The sequence below is a fragment of the Halichoerus grypus genome, chromosome 6, assembly GCF_964656455.1.
Source record: "Halichoerus grypus chromosome 6, mHalGry1.hap1.1, whole genome shotgun sequence".
In the NCBI taxonomy this organism is placed as follows: Eukaryota; Metazoa; Chordata; class Mammalia; order Carnivora; family Phocidae; genus Halichoerus; species Halichoerus grypus.
In genome coordinates, this window is record NC_135717.1 from 140,310,638 (window position 1) to 140,326,342 (window position 15,705).

The 15,705-nt window shown below is 34.0% G+C and overlaps 1 protein-coding gene across 2 annotated transcripts in view; it reads left to right on the top strand.

Moving 5' to 3' along the window:
• Positions 1-15,705, top strand: part of SYT1 (synaptotagmin 1) — a 525,751-nt gene that overhangs the window by 185,672 nt on the left and 324,374 nt on the right. For both annotated transcript variants that reach the window (XM_078076347.1, XM_078076348.1), the window contains exon 3: positions 3,117-3,165. The gene's annotated coding sequence lies outside the window, so the exon portion shown is untranslated. The remainder of the gene's footprint in view (positions 1-3,116; positions 3,166-15,705) is intronic.

A 15,705-nucleotide genomic window follows, 5' to 3' on the forward strand; every position in this document is an offset into this window, starting at 1 on the left:
GTTGGAGACCTGGTGTGCCTTATCCCAAGTATTTTAGTGTATATTTCAGTATAATTCCTAAGAACAGGACATTTTTTTACACAGAATAGTTATCAAACACAGACAATATACCACTGATGTAAAACCATTGTCTAATTCATAGCCCATTGTCAAATTGCATCTACTGTCACAATATTGTTCTTTATAGCTAATCGTTTTTGTCGATTTGTCCAGGATCTAATCTAGAATCATGTGATACATTTAAGTGTCATGCAATGCTTTATTTTAGTGTTTAAAATCTTACACTCAGTCACTAATGCCCTGGATAGTGTTTCTTTTTAAAGTAATCTCTGCTTGCTGACTGCTCTTCCAAGAATAATAATTTAAGCCAAAAGATGTCTAACAAAATCCCTTAGGATTAATGATATCTGTGTTGAGGAAATGACACATCAACTTTTTAACTATGTTCTAACCACAGGTTTTGGCATTTCAGTAGGAAGAAGCCCAAGAAAAAGATCTCTGAGTTTATCCATAATTTGCAGTTTTGAGATTTAAAACATGGGATAAGGATTTTGATGCCATCCCAGTTGACCTGGGGCAAAGGAATAATGTTTACAAACGGCCATGTTGCAAGGGTTCACAGTGCATACTTTAAATCCAACCCTAAATAAATATTTAGGTTAGTGATATGTTAGTAAAAGTTCCATTAAAACCAATATTTTCATCAAAATGAAATATTTGAGATATTTTAAACAAAGTTTGGATATTAACATTAGCTATTTGTCATCCTTGAAACAGTCCTTTTGCAAAAAATACAGCTGTGCGTTTTAAAATATTCATCATTAAAATGAATACAAAAGTGCCCTCCTCCCACAAAACAAGTCAAGGATTTGCAATATTTATGCCTAAAGCATACAGTGTTTTGCTTAATTCTGTAAATAGAATTATGATTAGGGCCACAAGGTACAGCAGTTTAATTTCTAGCTGTCGTCAAGCAAAAGTAATCCCTAAGTCTCAGTTATTTTCTTTATTCTCCATGTCAGGCCTGCTTCTAAAACTGCATTAAAAAACATGAAAGTGTCATCAGATTTATTGAGTATGAATGCTCATACTGTTTTGTGAAAAATACATAAATCTACCTTAAAAGATTCACATTTCTTGAAGTATCATATAAGCACATGAAAGTACCAAGTCTCAATACCAGGAAACTGTCTGAATCAGACCTACTGATACCAATTACGTTATTGAAAAGCCAGATAGTTGGTGGAAAGTGCAAAATCATCCTGTGCTATTTTCACTTTTTTCTTCTAAAATAGAGATGTTTATACATGCAAGAGAGAGAAATTAGCTACCAGAAAAATAGGATGCACATCCATATTCAGTGCATAGATTGAAAGTAAAATAGCTGTTTGTCCCTTACAGTAGAACAGGCTTGCCCATTCATCCTTGTGATAGATGTGCGTGCAAAACCAAAATGAAATCAAATCCCTGCAGATGACTCGTAAGTCACAAAAATTGTTTAATCCTTTCACTGTATCCCTTTGGGAAGCCAACCCTTGTAAGTCTTAATGGACAATACATACAATGTCAAATATTCTCTGAGTTTTTTAGTAGAAAACCTTCATTTATTCCAGCAGGCGCCCTCACCCCCATTGTTTCTTGTAAAGAGCTCTATGTCACTCTGATTCCTTAGTATGTGCACTCGTAGAATTTGGTTGTAGTTTTTGTTTTAATAAAAAAAGTGTCAGTACACGGAAACTATATATAGAAATCTTATCTAAAATTAATTGTAGCTCAAAGTCGTATTTTAAGAGTCAGCCAGGCAAATCTAAATGCATTTTTACAATGCTCTTTCTAATGGCTTTTTACTAGAAAACAGTTGAGTTTCAAGCAGAAATAAAATGAAAGCAGACCTCGGAGGCTTAACCATTGAACAGATGCAGTAAATGCAGTTTTGGAAATATAGCTGTCACTTCAGATCTTTCACGCTGAGTACCTATATGAGCCAACTGCCAGAGCTGGTAGCATTATAATATTTGTGTAGTTCTGCTGAACCTAGACACTGTAAGAACTCTTAAAAACAGAGTAACATCCCTATTATGAACCTGTTTCTAAATATTTCATTCTTTCTTGGTTTTCATTCTACCTAAATTTTTTGAAGACTAAAACTGATGAGAACTTATATAAAAAGGTACTTGTCTCTAGTACTGTGAAATTTTCATTTGTGAGTTGCTAACTTGTCAAATCAAATCAGAAATTCTTGACATCTTTATTACATTAAAGCAATTCCTGATATTGACTCGGGAAGGATTTCATTTTCTTACTCCCTAAACTAGAAGTTGTACTTCTTTTTTTTTAATGCAGTGATATAAGATTATTTTTCTCTTTACCCCTGATGGGGGATATATATATATATATATACTTGACCCTTGAACAACATGGGTTTGAACTGCAAAGTCCACTTAAATCTGTGGATACACACACACACGCACACACACACACACACACACACACATACACACTACTGTACTGTCGATGTATTTTCTTAACATTTTCTTTTCTCTAGCTTACTTTATTCTAAGAATGCAGGATATAATATACAAAATATATGTTAATCGACTGTTTATGTTATCAGGAAGGCTTCTTGTCAACAGTAGGCTGTTAGTAGTCAAGTTTGGTGGGAGTCAGAAGTTATACAAGGATTTCTGATTGAAAGGGGGTCGGTGCCCTTCACCCCCACATTGTTCAAGGGTGAACTATAATCATATCAATACTAAATATAGCACCAGGCAATTAATTGATTAATAATTATATGATTCTTTTTTAATAATGTAATATTCTCTAACAATGTCTACCTAGATTAGTATTATTTCATTTTTCAAGAAGGAAGCATAATTAACTTTTCACAAAAATCAGTGCATAAACTACTCACAGAATCTTCATCTCTAGCCCTTCAAACCAACTTTAAAATCCCTGTTTATCTATCATATACTATATATGCTAAACCTACATGACATTTTATTGTATTTCTAAGTAGAAATATTACATAATAAAATTAATCAGTTATAATTATGACATTCTGAAATGATACTGAACTATGCAGTCAACTAACAGTACCTATGTTGTTTTCCTTTTAGAGAAAAAGAATCTGAAAGAACAAAATACCCCAGAATTCCTAACAGAACAGTAAGTACTTTCATGATACAATAATATTACTAGGGCTCCTATAAAATGAGAGGGTCTTACAAATTTCTTTTACAGAAACATTTGCCTTTCTATTTTCTAAGATAAGAGATTAATACAGTAAGCAAATGGAGCCTTCTAAAACTTAATCCCAATTTACTGGAGTAAACTGAAAATCATTTATCCTATAATCCTCTTAAATAAGAGGCCAAGGTAATCCTTGTGATACATCTATGTGGCAGAAATGTTTATGTTGATTCCACCATATCTTTTGACTAGCATCATATCATTTTAAATTCTAAAGAAGAAAAAAATAAGTAAAATTTAATCAAAGTGTCTCATGTTCTCTGTGTGTGCTAGAAAATTTATTCATTTTGAACAAAATTTGAAACAGAATCAAGATGCTTATTTTGTTTATAGTCATTAAATTAGAATTATCAAGAAAAATGGCCAACATCTGTAGGATTTAAATCTATAGTTTAATCTCATTAGTACATTTCTTTCTAATCTTCTCACAACTTAACTACGACATGTATATCTTTACATAGCAATTAATTGATAGTAATAATTGTTTTCCTAAATATGTTTTTGTGAAACAAAGTTAAAATTTTTGATGCCATTCCTTATGGTAGAATTGGTAATATTAAAATGATTTCCTAGGTGCAAACAATTATAAATTTTAGATACGTGAATATCAAAAATAATAAAGATGGAAAAGTCCATGTTGATGAACCATGTTATATCACTATAATGCCATGATTGTCTTGAAATGAGTCTGCAAATTCACTTCCATGTTGAATTTTTGAATGACAGAATCATACATATTTGTTTTACATTCTTTATACAAGAACCAGATAATATCTACCATAGCCCTTCACAATTTCTTATTCATCTTATAATTTCACTGTGAACAGCCATCAGTGGCTGTTTTTCTGATCTATCCTTAAGTGATTTTGTCTATTATTCAGGTGTGACTTAAATAAGTTGCTTGATTTGAAATGTACTTTTCACAATTATATTAAAACAGGATTTAGCATGGCATCCTTTGGAGAGAATTGATTCAACTAATGAGGTCTTCTGCTCAATTGGAATAATCTTAGAGAAAATAACATACATATTTCCAAGGAAGAAATCATGCATTTTCTTGGTGTGTTTTGTGCTTTGTAGTAGCTTTTCCTTTTAGCCTTTGTCTTTTATTTAACAAGGACATGCTAAATGACTCATAAATAACTGTAAGGAAAAATGACTGACTCAAGCCCAAATTTAAAAAGTGTAGTTTATGCCTTAATGATTTCATAAAATATTTACAAAAAGAAATACTCTGAATTAAAATGATATTGTCAAAACATTACAAGTGTCTTAATATAGGTCCTATCTTCCAAAGAGTTCATGAATTAGGTGTGTCAGTACATAACATGAAGTATGATATAAAGTGAAGACACTGGATAATGCAGTGACTATTTTTCCTTGTCTTTATAGAATATGTGTCTGTGTTGCAAGCTCATGAATAATAAGTTTGTACGATTTGTATTTAAATCAAGCCTTATTAATTAAAAAAATTTTAGCATAGGGAAGCCATGCACACCTATAATTTTGCCTCGAAGCCCATAGCTTAAGGACGATTTGGTAATAGATTAGAATATTACTAATGATCTTTAAAGCACATTGCACTTATATTTCACAAAAGTTTTTGTGCTTAAGAAAGATAAGAAAAATAAGGAAAGGACCATTGAAAATTGTATTTTAAAATTGTAATTTTCTCCTGGATGACTGAACACTCAGTGGTACTTTTAGGGTACTCTAAGGGTCAGTTCTCTATAGAATGAATACACTGAATAATAATAATAATAAAGAGGATGCATTAAAAAAAATTCAGATGCCCAGGCATGCTTCTCAGAAACTATTCACATTATCTTAGATCTACTAAACCTCTTTAAATACTACTGGGAGTTGATGTTTTTACTCAAAGCATGATTATTATTAACAATCTCTCTTTCCTGGCATACCAAATAGAACAAGAAGTTTTCAGAAGTGTCCTAAGAGAAAGCAGATTTTAACTAGGAAAGTGTTTTGTGATTCATTAGTAAATAAAGATGATTTGCAAATGCCCCTCACAACTTTCAATTAGTCAAACCATTCTCTCTTCAAAGTAATGAGTTCTTATAATCAAAAAGTATAAGGGGGTGTGTGTGTGTGTGTGTGTGTGTGTGTGTGTGTGTGTAATGGTAGCATGGAGTTAAGAAAAAAATGTATCTATCTAGTGTAATATGTTCATTTTACAGACATTACCTCCTCTAATATCCTCATTTATAAAGGGCCAGATAAGTCAACTCATTTATCGAAGCTCTCCTATCTAGTGACAGAATCAAGAAAAATTCGGGCTTAATTAACAACCCACTATCTTTTTTTTTCTGCCATATTAACTGAAAGTACTTCTGTAAAAACTGAGTGTCTCAGATTGGTTCAAGAAGCTTGTTCTCAAAACTTAATTTTTTTTCAGTCAAAACACTAATCCAGTTATGTACTGTCTCTTATCTGCCTAAAACTATATTTTGATACAACTCATTAGAATGATGTTTATGGTGGAAAGAATTATGTACACAGAGAGAATCTAAGTTTGAGTCTTGGCCTCACCCAACTCCCCTTCTCATAGTGAGGAGTCCTGGAGCATACAGGGAGATCACACAGCTAAAAAACTACCATATAATGATAATAATAATAATTATAATATATAACATTAATACATACATACAATCTGCCATCAACAATAGTTAAGCAATTACCTCTTTGATTCTCTGTTTTCTTATCTGGCTAATGGAAAAAAAAAATGTCAAGTCTACTTCCCAAGACTTTCTGAGATCAAATTAGATAATGAGTATAATGATGTTTAATTACAAATTTTGGCTATTATATGATTACGGAAAACCTTTTATTACTGTAAAAAGAACTTCCTTTTCTATGAAAATTTGCCTTTGCTGTTTTGGGAATCCAATATATTATTTTACAACAGTGTGTTGATGATGAAACCAAAATTGTTGATTGCTGTCTGTTATAGACAATAATGGTCCTCCAGAAAAAAAATGTTCCCTTTCCTTGAATTTATAATTTACCCTTCATCCTGATTAGCTTTTTCACCCATAGGCCTAAGATGAGTTCTTATATAAAAGAAGGAGAGTTAGGAAAGGAAGGGGTACATTTTTGGGGTTCTTTGTCTATGTCAGATGCTCTACTAATCATATTTCATTTAATTATCAAAAGAACACTTCCAAAGTTATCACAGTTTGGTAGATAAGTGAAAATGAGAAATGAAAGCTTTATAAAGTTAGACTAATTAGTAAGCAGCAGAATTACCATTTGACCTCAGGTCTGATTATCCCTTTCCAGGTTATCACTTTTAACTAAACACATCACAACTGGTGAAGGCAAGGCATAGTGCATTTTCCTATACGAATGATGGTCTGGTGAGAAGAGATAAAAGTAAAGAATAGATCTTTTTAAAGTGTCATTGGTCTATGTAAAATATTTGATGTACATTGGTCTATGTAAAATATTTGATGTACTTTTCTTTATCACTTATCAATAAACATTAAATTGAATCATGCAGATTTTTTCTTCAGATGCTAAAATTAAACCACAGTAGGAGAATTTAATTATTTAAGACAACTATCTTTAGATAAAAAAGTGAAACAAAGTTGAAATGGATAATAGGCATAAGTATAAAAGGTCACCTACAGGAACAGAATTATATTTATTTTGTTTATAAAAGTTATTACCACAAAATGGATGCTCACAATTTGTGCTTCCTCGATATTTTATGCTTACTACATTGTCTGGACTTATTTCCTTTAAGTCTTCGGTACTATATTGGAAATTCTTTTATTTATTCTTTATTCTTTATTTAATAGTTGCTATTGAGTACCTACTATATACATTTTCCCAAGTGTTGGAGATCGAGGAGTAAACAAAGCACAGCCTCTGTCATCAAGTAGCTTATATTTAGTACAACTACAAATACTGGAATGTTCACTTTATATAGATAATAATAGTACTTTGACTTACAATAATAGACTATCTTTTTAAGATATTCACCTGATTAATCTTGATCAGAATCACTATGTTTTTATTTAACAAACGATTGGCAGTCTTATCACTTTCTTTGGGGCACTGGGTAAAATGGGTTTTCCACAATGATTATTATTTACGATAAAGCTAAAACAGATCTCATGACTTAGTTATTTCCAAGGATACTAAAGAATGGTAACTCACTCTGTGTTCAAATTCCAGCTTCACTACTTATTAGCTACGGTTGTAAGGCTACTTAGTAGACCTCTGGATGTTTTAATTTCTTCAATGAGTGATTGAAATAGTGTTATTTTGTTGATAGTAGGTACTAAATAAAGTTAGCTACTTTATATTATTGATAGAATTCTGTCCATTATTTCTAGAAACAATCTGATTTGGATGCTCCCATTGATATTTATTTTGTTCTGAAAACTTTATCGTCTCTCATGACTCTGAAATATAACTTGTACAGTTATGAAAGAGATAAAGTAGAAATATTTAAAACCATATAGTTGGTTTTAAAGCATATCATGTAAAGTCTAAAGTCAATAAAAGGTCAAAATGAATGATTTAACTATCTGAATAATTTATGCTAATTTTGATTTGCTCTAATATTCTGATTTATTCACTTATTTGTCTGTACCAGGTCATTATTTTAGGTTGCATTATTTATTTTTGTAATTTAGAATGTTGGCAGTGGGTGAAAGAGCTACATTCAGGTTCTATTTCTGCCACGTAGTCACTATATGACCTCAGGAAGACAATTTGACCTCTTTTCCTCAATATCCTTATCTATAAAAATAAAGATAATAAATCATATTTTATAGGTTTATATGAGAATTCCATGGATGTTGATTATAAGTTTATTACAGAAGTTAGTATAAGCAAATAGTAATTTGTTATATTTGTTATTAAGGATATATCCTTTGAAATATTAAGGGGGCATCCTTTTAAAATTATAAAACATACACAAGTCTGCAAAGAATTGAGGAAAGTAAGTGTGAAGGAAGAAAGAAGAGATGTGGAGGATGGTTAGAAATCTTGAATGCAAGATGAAATTTGGTTTTGATGCAGCAGGAAGTAGACATGCTCTGGGAAGGGTCCACCATGAGCCCTCTCCTTGAAGACCTCTTCCCCCTTAAAGCAAATACTAAAACTAGACAAGGTCTGTAGCATGACTCCTCTTCACAGAGGTCAAAAGGAAGACTTGAGACATTTTGACAGTCTTCATGGCCCTATAGGTAAGTTGAATCAGTCCGCATTATGAGGTATAGGTTACCAAAAAGGCTTTCTACCCTATCATGAAATTATTTACTTTGGAATCACAAATGGGGTAATTTTCTCCAGAGAAAATAAACCTAACCGAACTGTAGGCTCAGCGGGCTTCCAGAAATAAAATATGTTCAACATATGTTATTACATAAACCATTTTAAAATTAAGGATAGTTTTATGCCATTGCATGGCAAAATGATACATTCTTCTTTCATAAAATTAAATAAAAATTTGTATATGATATCTGAAATTGAAATCACAAAATTTATTTTTTCACCAAGGAAATTTTAGAAAACAAAATTGCTCTTTTTGCTGTTTTCCCTATGATAAAGAATATTTTATGAATTTTCTCTTCAGTTTAGTACTTCAAGTATTTTTCTGTTAATTTTATATCTATTAATTGTCTTTGTTGTTTAGTCATTCTTTTGCAAATACCATAAAAATTCTCTTTATACTACTGACATGGAATATCAGTAGTAATACCACTCCCTCTTTTAATGTCAAATCTTGTTCTGCCTCTAAAGATAAGTATATCCCAATCTTAGTAATAATCATTTCTATGTCCGCAAATGTAATTTGCGGTAAATATCTTGTCATTTTTCTCCTCTTTCAAATTTAATCCTTACATAAACTGCAGACAGTTTTCTACTCTAAATTACAAAAAAAATCTGGTTCAGCATATGTCCCATTGTACATTTGAGCAACTTATGTCCCGTTATTACCCGTTATTATGCTTAATATAAATTTCTTAACCCTGCTATTATTTTCCACTTCCAAAAGAATCCTGGCAAAGCCTGTGTTTATGAATTGGTACAAAATGTTTCAGAATAAGGAAATAATGTCTCCAAAAGAATGCTCCAAATGCATTTGTTTTGCTACCTCAATGACCCCCAAAGCAGTATTATCTGAATTTTCAATAGTCTGAAATGTCTTGTAAGAAATAATTCTTAGCACCAGTTTTGCAGGTTGCTCAGGGTTTTTGCTTATCCATTTTATGTTTGCATCTAGCATAGACACAATTTGCTATAACCTCTCCTGGGAAGTTATTTATTTTTTATTAAGAATGTAATGATTGAACTATGAAAGACTTAGCCTTGGATTTTCCTTCATTTTGGACTTTAAAATACTTTTTTCTAATTTTAGAGAAGATTTTCTTAATGCCCTCAAATTATGTCTTAAAGCATTGTATATGTGCTAATATTTATCTGAATTAAGTCTATTAACATAATTCTAGAAAAATGGGTTTACGTATTTGTGTAATTATTAATGTACCCATCACCTCCAATTATGGTAAGATTTGCACAATTATCAATATGTTTTACAAAGGCAAAGCCAAATTTGTCATTTAGACAATGAAAATAATAGAGAAAATACAGGCAGTCCTCAACCTATGAAGGAGTTATGGAACAAGATACATTTTAAGATGTTTTTCTTTCCAGTTCATAGGATGGATATTTGCCCAGAGTGTTTGCACAAACAAACCCATGAAAACCCACAGTCTGCACTGAATCATGGTATTTTCAGGCTTGGGGATGGGACTGGATGAGTGAGAGGAAGACAGGGGCAAAATGTTTCTTCATTTTTGCTGATACTCAGTTGACCTGTCCAAAATGTGGACAGTAAGTTCAACTGGTTTTCCACACTGACTTATCTCTTTCTAACCTTTGCCTGTTTCCTGATATGATTCTGCTTCCCACCGGAGAGTCTCTAGCTGCCATTTCTTCAAAGTTGCTTTGGCTTCAAATTTCCCAGCCCCACTTTTCTCTTAATCAAAATGCCTCAGGGTGACTGGTATGAGAAAATGTCTAAGAAAAAAGAAACAGAGTCAAAGCATTTACACCAGCCCTGCATTCTTCCTGCCCTGCCTAACCCCTCATAAGCAAATGACAAGAGATTTTCGGCAGTGCGAGATCCTGAAATGAACTTAGGTCATATGGGTGGAGATACTTTGGGGATAGGAAACACAGGTTCTAGATGCAGCATCCCTGCATTGCTCTTTACATTTCCTTCCAATCCTCTACATAGGAGCCCAGAATTCCTTTATTTTAATACCTACAAGTTTTCCCAGGGGTTTTTGTGAGGCTTGTGATAGAAGCTCTGTCAATGAGGTATAGTAGGCTAGAAATTGTGCTTTTTTTTTCTTTTGTAATGTATTTAAAGTACACGATTAAATAATCTACATTTTAATTTTTTTAATTTAAAATAAATTTACCCCAAATACAAAAGCATCAATTCATGAAGTAAATATTTAAGTAGCCCTTCCATATGAAGGAAATACCTTTGTTTGTACGATTACCTTCATTAGTTCAGTCTATAATGAACTATTACAGGCTGGGTGGCTTATAAACAATAGAAATTTACTTCTCACAGCTCTGGAGGTTGGCAATCTGAGACTGGAGTGCCAAATGTGGTTGTGCTCTGGTAGGAGCCCTCTTCCGCATTGCAGATTTCTCATTATATTCTCACGTGGTGCAAAGAGGGTGAGAGAGGTCTCTGAGGTCCCTTTTATAAGGGCACTAATCCCATTCGTGAGGGCTCCTCCCACTTTCATGACTTAATCACTTCCTGACACCATCACAAGGGTGTTAGTATTTCAGTGTGTGAGTTTTGGCGGGGGGGAGGGAGGGAGCAAACATTCAGCCCATTGCAACCATCTGTACCATTCATCCTATTTGACAACTAAGATCAAGGTAATCACCTTCAAATTTGAACTTTAGTATTTATTATAACTGGTTGTAAATATATGCTTTCTTTTTTTTTATTTTTTAAAGATTCTATTTATTTATTTGAGAGAGAGAGAATGAGCGGTGGGGAGGGGCAGAGGGAGAGGGAGAAGCAGACTCCCTGCTGAGCAGGGAGCCCAACACAGGGCTCGATCCCAGGACCTGGAGATCATGACCTGAGCCAAAGGCAGACACTTAAATGACGGAGCCATCCGGGTGCCCTTAAATATATGCTTTCAATAATCACCTACTAGTGTTGCTCAGACAAATGCTGTGCTCTCTCTGGGCTGGCATCAACAATTATGGAGGTGGCACAGTGAGGCCAGACCAGCCTGTAGCACCTGATTTTGCCGGCTTTGTCAGGCAGCCCCAAGCAGCCCGTACCTCTGTCCTAGTACTACCACACGGCAGTGACCATTAGGAACTGACACTTACTTCCTCCTGAATGCCTTACATGTAATCTCTCTGAGAAGTTTATATTCATATTTCATAAATGAGGGATTCTGAGAAGCAAACTAAATTCCTCAAGGTAACATAGCTTATCATTTTTGAGCCTGATTTAGACTTAGGTCTATGTAATGCTAAAACTTCTCCTCTTAGACACACAAATTTCTCAGACTTACACCAAAATGATGTTTGAAGAGTTTCTCTTTGCATGAGGGGTGAAATCCCTCAGAATGGTAGGCAAATCATCTTTTTATCCCAGACCCTGGCACAGAGTAGTTGCTCAAGGCCAGTTGAACCAAAGTGATGACTTTTTAACCCAGATCTTTCATAGTGCCGGCTTTATCCAAAGTTCTCTCTTCTCTTACTTATCCTCACTTAAAGCTAGCTTTATCTACCTCCCCAAACACTCCATTACAGTAAGCTTTTACTTTCAGGAGCTATAGCTTTAGCCTTAGACAAATCTATAATTTATTTTTGACCTTTTTAAAATTGTGATAAAATATACATAAGATTTACTGTTTTAGCCATTTCTAAGTGTACAGTTCAGTGGTATTAAGTACATTCACACAAAAAAGTACATTCACACTGTTGTACAATTATTACCAACATCTACCCCCAGAACTTCTTCATCTTTCCAAACTAAAATTCCATATCTATTAAATAATAACTCCCCATTCCCTCTCTCCACTGCCTGGAAATCACTATACCACTTTCTGACTCCATGAATTTGACTATGCTAGATACCTCATATAAGTGGAATCATAGAGTATTCTGTGTCTGACTTATTTCACTTAGCATAATATCTTCAATGTTGTAGCATGTGTCAGAATCTCCTTCCATTTAAGGCTCAGTAATTCCTTTGGATGTATATACTACATTTTGTTTATCCATTTATCTATAATTTATTGAATAATCTAGTTGTTTTAAGTGGATTTTTTTTGCCTAATTAAAGATGCAAATATAAAAATGCAGTAAGTTTGTGGCTTCTAGGACATTTCTCTTTTTATATCATAAACTCTAAAATCAACCACAGAAAACTAATTCAGTATAGGCAATCAGTAAAAGACATAGAGGAGTTTAAGGTAATTTAGGGTTTCTGAGTCATAAATATGCCACATTTTAACTGCTCAGACTAGAATTAGCCTGTCTTCACTTAATTATCTGATGTTTTTATATACTGACTGACCTTTAGAAGATTTGCGAAGCTAGAGGTATTTTTAAATTGCCTTTTCTCTAAAAAAAAAAAAATAGAATAATAAGGAGGGAATTGTTGGTTCAAAATGGAAACACAAATTTATAGCCTTCAACTTTTCTAATACTGCCATTTAATTTCTCATCTGCATCATGAAATATTATCCCCCAACATGTACTGGATGAATCTTCAATCAATACCTTCATATTTTCAACAAACATTCCTTGTATGCTTACTAATAATTCTATAGCTAGCATCTGTTGAATGTAAGATACACACACATACATATGTATATATATTTGTATATGTCTTCTAACAGACAAGCTTTATCCCCATTCTACAGATAGGGAATCTGAGGATCAGAAAGAGTAAGTGATTTTCACAGTAAGTGTGAGAATTGGATTTTGAGATTAGGACTTCTAGAGGCAGGACTGTTGCTTTCTGCCACCTCACACTGTCTCTACTGTAGAGTAATTCACATTTCAATGGGATGAATGGACATTCTAAAATTAAATACAATAGTATGATGTTAAGAAATACTTGGAAGCCAGCAGGTGGACGTAGCTTAACATTGCCTGAAAAAGTTTACAAAGGAAAGGGCATTCCGTAGTGATCTTATACGACTTACTGCCATGCTGGTTTTCCATGTCTCTTAGGTTATGCTAAATAGTATGAGCCATAACATTTTGTTGTTATTTCCTGGCCTGTTGGTGAGGCACCAAAACCTGCTTCCCAAGGTCTATGTTGCTTTAAGTTACCACAGTGAGGAAATTTCACAGTGCTGTCATGCTTTTGGTTAATACAGTTTTGTGTTTTGCTTGGGAAAGACTATTCTGATAGTGTCCTACTGATTCAGATGTTTTCTGACAGTAGCTGCCTACCAGGTTTGACTCCATTGACTTTTCAATGTTCTGTTACAAATAACTTGCATGTACAATTTGATATTGAAGGACAAAGAAGGTTCCCCACTGCGCGTGAAGTTGGAGCAGCCCCGAGCATGGGGTGGTGAGTGCTTATTATCATTCTGAAAATCACCCACTTGTCCAGGGCTGCTGCCATAAAAGAGCTTTGTTTTCTCTGTTATGCTTTTTTCTTCTCCTCCTTGTTTTATTTTTCCAGACATTCCAATGCACCCCTTATTCTTCAAAGGCTTAAACTCCACTCAGAAATCCTCCATGCTCACTGAAACTTGAAATATAAAATTATAGGTGTTTTCTCATTTTTTTGAAGATGTGGAATCCCAAATAGCTTGAATTGCAAGTATTTGGTTTATTTGTAAAATTTAAAAAGATATCTTCTTTCCATTTTTCCAAAATTGTGGATGGTTAAAAATGTCTGCTATAATAATAAAAATACTATAATCTATGAAATTCCTGCCCTTTATCAAGTTCTGTGTATCGCAGACTGTACATGTTATCTATAATTTTGCCGATTCTACAAGGTAGGTGTCATTACTGCATCTTACACATGCGGAAAGTAAGACTCTGAGAGGTTAAGTCACTTGCCAAGACAATAGTAATTACTTCTTTCTTTCTAACCATGCTCGACTATTAGTTAATCTAAAATGACAGTAATATCGTTTGGATTTGCAGAGCACTTCACAGTCTGTTTAGCAGTTTCACATATGGTACCTCTTTAACCTCACAAAACTGTATCTATACCTTACATTCCATCTTACTTTTGGGGAGACCATCTAGAGGCTCTAGATTCAGAAATGGATAATGGATTTTCTTGTGCTAAAGTATGTTCCTTTGTTAAGCATCATTTGAAAAGATGGCTTCATTTCTACCACTACTAGCGTATGTTTGTACTTTATCAGGGAAGAAGGCAGCTGGAGAATTTGCCTGTTGATGCCCTTGAAGAATTTTTGAGATTATGCTTACCCAGGCAATACTTGCCTGAATCAGAAGCATAATGTTTTTGAAACCAACATTCAATGCCCCAGAAACCTTTGTAGGAAATATATACATAGCTATTTCCTATTCCTGCTAGGATCCTGGCTCATGGTATCTTTGGCCTTTAAAGACATTCCAGTCTGTGCAGTCCGTTCCCACATTTCCATAAAAACCAAAGGATCCTAGTCATTCAATATACATGAATAAACCAAGGGGTGAGGGGAGAACAGAAAGACACACACACAGAGAATACCTTATAGTATTACACAAAGATTAGATAACATGAAAATGGGTAGTAAGTGTATTTCTGTCTAATCACTAGTAGTTCCAAAACCCAATGACATCAGAGTCTCTGAGGTCATTTGGGATGGGAAGTAACAACTGGACAGTGGGAACAACAACAAAAAAGTTTGGAAGATTAATAGAAGAAAAACTAAAACAGATAAAGCAACAGGTATGTTACCCTCCAGCTCCATGGAAACACAAAACCACCCTACTCACCATTCCAGAAAGTATGACATTCTTTCAAACACCAGAGCTTTAGCTCAAGAGTTTGACCCTACTTTGCCTAACCTGACCTCTTCCTAAGCGGAGTTATTTTCTCCCTCTCTCTCATATTCCCAGAGCATCTAGGACATGCCTCTACTGCAGGACCCATCTGATCTGCTGGATATGAGCAAAAACAGCCAGCAGGATCGGAACCTAGCCACCTCCTCAGAACCCACCATTCCAGAAATCAATCCAGCACTTTCTGCACAATGCCTGGCACACACTATAGGATTCTATGCAGTCACTCAGCAGTAGTGGAGCCTGTGCCAGGACTGAGGGCTGTCCCCAAAGAATGTTTGCAGAAAGGAGAAAAGAAGAAAGGAGTGCAGAAGGTAGGGGATAGAGAAATGAGAGAAAAAAAAGGACTTAAGGACGGGAAGAAAGGAAGAAAGGAAAGCAGGC